This window comes from Gossypium hirsutum, chromosome A04, assembly GCF_007990345.1.
Source record: "Gossypium hirsutum isolate 1008001.06 chromosome A04, Gossypium_hirsutum_v2.1, whole genome shotgun sequence".
Lineage (NCBI taxonomy): Eukaryota > Viridiplantae > Streptophyta > Magnoliopsida > Malvales > Malvaceae > Gossypium > Gossypium hirsutum.
This window is the reverse complement of record NC_053427.1, coordinates 2,070,242-2,077,134: the sequence shown is the minus strand read 5'-3', so window position 1 is coordinate 2,077,134 and position 6,893 is coordinate 2,070,242. Positions and strand designations below refer to the sequence as shown.

General features: G+C 38.1%; 1 non-coding gene across 1 annotated transcript; it reads left to right on the top strand.

Annotated features, from left to right (window-relative positions):
* The first annotated feature begins 5,848 nt into the window (after positions 1–5,848).
* Positions 5,849–5,954, top strand: LOC121228321 (small nucleolar RNA R71). The gene has a single exon (XR_005925897.1). It is a non-coding gene; the product is annotated as a small nucleolar RNA R71 (small nucleolar RNA).
* The last annotated feature ends 939 nt before the right edge of the window (positions 5,955–6,893 follow it).

Below are 6,893 nucleotides of genomic sequence, written 5' to 3'. Positions count from 1 at the left end.
TAATTCTACGGCTATTCGCTTAGTTTTGCCTTCCCTTTTTCCGACTTTTGTCCTTGATGCTCTTGAGCTAATGATTAACAAATTTACAAATTAAAAATTCTACCATGACAATTATAGTCGAATAACATAGACTAAGAAATTAATGTACATATAAAACGTATACATATATAATTAGCTCAACCTTCAATAATTCAATTTGCTAATTAAAACATAGAAATTTATAACCAATTCAAAATTCCTTAACAATGGCCAAATATCAAAAGGGCTATCAAAGGACATCATCAACTAACTAACAAGCTTCAATTGTAATTCAAAACTTAAGTTCACATTAGGCCATTATAAGCAAAACAACCATTCAAAGCTCACTTCAATTATTTAACAAATAATACTAATGTTTAATACTATCTCCCAATTTGGTATGAGTTACCAAATGAAATTAAACTCCTAATTCATGCACTAAAATCACATTCGGCATAAGCAAACTTCATTTCAATTATGCCACTCTTAAACTTATCCATAATACCCTAAGTTCATTTAGTAGCTAGGCAACAATTATACAAAAACAACAAGCATTTAACAACAATGTACTTAACCAATTCCTTAAGCATACATTCGGCAATATATATATTAATGACTAAAACACTTAGGCCGATTCTAAAACATCCATAAATCTTCATAATAGCACATGTAACTAGCTCAAATCTCAAACCATCTAATATACTATCAAAATATATATAATGTTACAACCAATTTACCATTCCTTAATATGACCGAAGCTAAGCTTTACATGAACTTTGAAAATCCTTACAAACATCACTTATTTCTTAAAATTAAAACTCAATTCTACCAATTCAAAACTCCATTCAGCAATTAAACATGAATTACGAGCTTTAAAACAAAATTTCCACATTTCTCTTAAATGGTCGAATGCCCTATGATCACTTAATCTAGAACTAAAATCATGGGTTATCTACCACATATCATTAACAACCAAATTTCATAATCAATTTGACATAAATCACATTACATACCTTTAGAATTAGATCTATGCATAGGGCCGATTATTTGAGCTTCACTCCCTTATTCTTTCTTTACCACGGCAATGAAGAAGAAGAATAAACCAAACTTTGTTTTTATTTTTATTTTTTCACCCCAAAATATTTTATTTATCTTTTCTTTATAAATTAAGGCCATATACTATTAATATACTTACTTAAATTCATTTTCTATGCACCCTAATCATTATGGCTGGCTACTACTTCTCAAAATGGGGTATTTGACATGCAAGTCCCCATTTTGAGAATCATGCACTAATTAGTCTTCAAATTAATTCATCACTTTTTTTTTTGTTTCTCACATAAGCCCTTTGACTAAAATTCACATTCAACTAACATAATTTAAGCATCAAAATTTCACACATGCACTATCACACATAGTAGATATGAATTTTAATATTTAATAAATTGTATAACTCGATTTTGTGGTCCCAAAACCACATCTCGACTAGGGTCAAATTAGGGATGTCACATGCCCTCTGGCTCATCCTGGTCATCGATCTGAAAGAGTCTTTACTGAGGGGGGTCGAGTCCACGGCGTCGCTCTATCATCCTCATGTGGATCATGCTAGATATGCTTTGAGGAGACATCTGGCCTATTAGTGTGAGTGTTGATGACATCTCTAGAGTGTCGAAGAGGCTAAAGTGTTGAGCGAGGTGAGTCACATAAGGGCCAAGGCAGATGGGGCCCCTCCTATGGCGATCCGTCTAGTGGCGAAAGGCGAGGGCGATAAAATATGCCAAGTCAAATACATGGCCAGTCGCAATGCTTCATAGGAAGTATGCGTCTGTGGTGCTAACTACTTAGGTGCTCTCTCTCTCCTCCCAGTCAAAGTATGAGCTAAGATGGCATGAATGTAGCGTAATGCTAGAGGGAGAGAAGTAGCCTTCGAGCGACTTGCGTCATAGGGAACCATGCTCACCGTAAGGTCTGTCCAACAGCAAGATGGCGAGTAGTGTATATGACGGTGAAGCTGCAAGAAATTCTCAGTCCATGAACTCCTCCTGTAAAGGCCCAAAGCAGCTCCAAACTCGGGTACACTCCTATGCCTAACAAGTCCACCAAGTCTAAAAATGATAGTACCAGCCTCATCATGTGTGCTCAACACATGCTGTAGCTGAAAAGTAGTGCAGAACTCCAATGTCAGCTTTAAATATGTGGGCTCGATGATTGCAAAGAACCGATCCCATGGCGCAGTATCGATATGGAAGCAAACAAGGTGAGCAAGTTGGGCCTGCTCCAAAGCGGCCAAGTCAATACATCGGTCCACTCCCAATGTTGTAGTCGTAGAAGCTGGAACAGGTTGTCCTGTGGGCTGGAGGAGAGTCGAAGTAGCGGGTGGCGGGCTTCAGTCGAGGTGCTTGAGGAGGTTGTGCTAGGACCCTTCCACTTTCTTGAAGCAGGGACTGTAGTCTTTTTACCTCGTGTGTTTGTCATTGTGTTCCTAAAAATAACAGAAGTCAGATAGCACCAAATATTTAACCCCAAGATAAGGGAAAAAGATAGAATCAAAATAAAACTATAATCCTAACCAGTATATACTTTTATATTAATTAAAGCAAAGACTAGAATAAAAATAATAAAGGAGCATAACATCTAACTAAACAAATGGGTGCAATTATTAGAGCATAAAAGTACTAAATAAAATAATAAAAGGGGCTAATACAAAGAACAAAAATGAAAGATTCAGAAAAACAACACAGACAAAATAATGATTAAAATAATGATAAATATGATGATAAATACTAATGAAGACTGCTAAAAGTAAATAAAGAAAAATTTTCTAAGAGTAAAATGGACTAAATAACCAAAGAAATAAAAATAGAACTAAGGGTAAAAGAGGGAACCACAGTGGTGCTTGGTGATGCGGACAACGGTGGTCGGTGCTAGTGAGGGCTGGTTCGGGCTGATGGTGGTGATCAGGGGAGACCATAGGCGTGGGGAGTGAGGCCGTGTGGTGCATTGTGGGGGTGGGTTTGTGGGTGTGATGGGGAGTTGAAAAGGAAAAGAAAATGGAAGGAAGAGATGGGGGAAGGAAAAAAGAAAGAAAATAAGAAGGGGAAGCTAGGGGCGGCCGGATGGTGGGGGAGGAAGGTTGCGACAGATAGGGTTTGGGGAAGGAAATTTTGGGAAGAAGAAAAAGGAAGAGATAGGGTTGGGGGTTTAAAAAGGGGACACGGTTGTGTGAAGCCCGTGTTGGGCCACACGGTCGTGTCACACTCTCGTGTGGTTCGCATTCAGCCCGTGTTTATCGTAAAATTTTATTGCCCAATCATCACACAGCCTGAGTACACACTCGTGTGTCCAGGTAGTGTGTTTTACACAGTCGCGTCGCACGACCGTGTTCTATGTCCTTCGTTTCTCCCACGCCCGTGTGATACCTTACACGTCCGTGTGTTCGAACACACGGCCGTGTGCCTTACTCGTGTGGCTCCCTGACTTATTTAAAATTTTGAAAATTTAGCTCCAGTTTTCACACGGCCTAAGACACGTCCATGCGTCCAGGCCGTGTGCTTCACACGGCTGTGTCGTACAGCCGTGTGCTTCACACGGCTGTGTCGTACAGCCGTGTGGATTGAATTCATGGCCGTGTGACTCGATACTTGGGGAATTTTTAGCCCTGTTCCACACGGGCAAGGACATGCCCGTGTGTTCAGGCCGTGTGGGCCACTATACATACACAAAAACACTAAAAATAGTTAAAATAAACTAGTTAGTGGTGTTAGTAATCGAGTTGCCTCTTGAGAAGCGCTTATTTAGAGTCTAAGCTCGACTTACCTTTCCTTTGTGTGCTTATGATGGATTAAGGAGTTGAAACTCCTCACCTCTACTATCAACTTTATCAGAATAAGGTCTGAGTCGAGTATAATTTACCTTAAAAGTTCCGAATTCAGTATGTGTTACCTTGGCTGTACCATGTTGGAAGAGGTTCATTACCGTGAAGGGTGTCGCTATGTCTGTATTGTACTCTAAAGTAGCAACTCGAGGTCCATTTTCATCTAACAATACTTTGTCCCAGACATTAAATTGCGTTGTTTCATCCTTACGCTCATCATGGTGTCGCTTTAATTCATCGTGTGCTTTTAGTTTCTCCTTGACATGTGTTCGCCATTCGTCTAGTTCATTAAGCTAAAGCCTCTGTTCTTTATGAGTCGTTCGGTTTTTGTGGCATGGATTAGAATGAGGCTCCATTACGTTCTTCCTAGGGGACTCCTGTAAAGAAGTTTGAGTTGTAACATTATTTAAATTAACTGAACGTAAAAAATTGTCTCGATTACTAGATATTTTAGTAGAATCACGAGCTTGGAGCTTAATCGTGTCATTGCCTACACGAAGTATCAATTCACCTGTGACAACGTTAATGATAGTTCTAGCAGTTGCTAAAAAGGGCCTTCCTAAAATTAAAGGTACATCACTATCCTCGTCCATGTCTAGAGCAACAAAGTTAACTGGGAATATAAATTTATCAATTTTTACCAGCACATCTTCAATAATACCCCTAGGGAATCAAATGTTTTGTCTGCCAATTGAATACTCATCCTAGCTTGTTTGGGTTTCCCAAGACCTAGTTGCCTAAACATTTTATAAGGCATGACATTAACGTTTGCCCTTAAATCAGCCAGAGCATTTTTAACATTTAAACTACCAATTAAGCAAGGAATCGTAAAATTCCCTGGGTCTTTTAATTTGTTGGGTAGCTTATTCTGTAGAATGGCTGAGAAAACTGCGTTCAACTCCATATGCGACGCATCATCCAACTTCCACTTATTTGCTAAAAGTTCCTTTAAAAGTTTAACTGCGTTTGGCATCTGCGAAAGATCTTCAATAAACGGTAAGTTAATATGCAATTTTTTTAATAATTTAAGGAATTTACCTAATTGTTCATCCATGTGGTCTTTTCTTGTCGCCTTAGGTTATGGTACACGAGGTTTATATTCCTTGCTGACTGGCTTCTATGTAATATTACTTACATCAACTTTACCGTTATCTTCCACATTATCTTGCCTCGGTTTCGATTCAGCTTCAACTAACCCTTCATCATTGTGCACAGTAATGGCATTAAGCTACTCCCTTGGGTTAGTTTCAGTATTGCTTGGTAGGCTATCTTGTGGTCGTTCAGAGATCAACTTAGCAAGCTGTCCTATTTGAGTTTCGAGCCCTTGAATCGATGCTTGTTGATTCATAAACGCTGCTTCAATATTCTAAAAAAGAGTTTCTGACACCGAGATGAATTTTATAAGCATCTCCTCAAGGTTCGGTTTCTTCTCTTGTTGGTAAGATGGTTGTTGAAAGTCTGGGGGATGTTGTGGCCTTTGATTTCCTTGACCACCCCACAAGAAATTAGGATGGTTTCTCCAACCTGCATTATAAGTGTTACTATACGGGTTATTTTGAGGTCTAGAATTGTTACCCATATAGTGAACTTGTTCCTCCTTGGTGCTAGGGTTGAAGAATGAATAATCAGTATTGTACACTCCTCCTTTAGTTGAATCACACCTCATCACTGGATGTACTTGAGTAGAACCATACAAACCATCAATCTTTTTATTTAAGAGTTCTACCTGGTTGGATAGCATAGTGACCGCGTCGAGGTTGAAAACACCAGCAGCTTTTGTTGGCTTTGTTCGCATGACTTGCCATTGATAGTTATTCAGTGACATCTCTTCAATAAATTCGTAAGCCTCTTCAGGTGTTTTTTTTGTTTAAAGTTCCACCGGTGGATGCGTCGATTAATTTCCTTGTTGAGGGGTTCACACCGTTGTAAAAAGTTTGAACTTGTAGCCAAAGGGGTAATCCATGGTGAGGGCATCTTCTTAATAGATCCTTGTACCTTTCCCATGCATCGTAGAGTGTTTCTAAATCCATCTGCACAAAAGAAGAAATATCATTCTGTAATTTAGTTGTTTTAGTAGGCAGAAAATATTTAAGTAAAAATTTTTCGGTCATTTGTTCCCAAGTGGTGATTGACCCTTGTGGTAACGAGTTTAACCACTATTTAGCTTTGTTCCTCAATGAGAATGTGAACAACCGAAGGCGAATGGCATCGTAAGAAATGCCATTGATCTTAAAAGTGTCACAGAATTCTAGAAAATTTGCTAAATGGGTGTTTGGATCCTCGTCTTGCAAACCATCAAACTGAACATACTATTGTATCATTTGAATCGTTCTAGGTTTCAATTCAAAATTATTTTCAGAAATAGCAGGTCTAACTATACTGATTCAGTTCCTATTAAAGTAGGTTTAGCATAATTATACATAGTACAAGGGGCAGGATTCTGATCTACTGGATTTGTCGCAACCACAGGAGGTAGCGAATTATTCCGATTTTCAGCCATCTCCTCGGTTGTAGTATGGATATTTTCCTCTTGCTCTTTTTCTATGTATTGTAGCCTTCGCCTTATTTCTCTTCGGTTTCTGCGAGTTGTGCTTTCGATTTCACTATCAAAGAGTAGAGGTCCTGACAAGTTTCTTTTAGTCATAAACTATAAAAACCTGTCAGAAGTAAAGAAAATAAGATTTAGTAAATAAAAAACAAAAATTAAATTGCAATAAAATAAAAAATGGCTAAAGTAATAAAAATTAAGTGTTCCTAATATCTTTGTCCCTGTAAACGGCGTAAAAAACTTGATGGTTGCAAAACTAACTAACAAAATTTGACTTAAGGCAATCGCACCAATCGAACAGTAGTATAGTTATGGTAAGACCGGAATATCATATCCACGAGGACTAAAAGTACTAGTAATTACTATCTTTTTATTATCTAGCCTAAAAATTAAGAGAATGTTTTATCTAAGCTAATTAACTATTCAACTAAGATTGCGATAGAGATTAAAGTT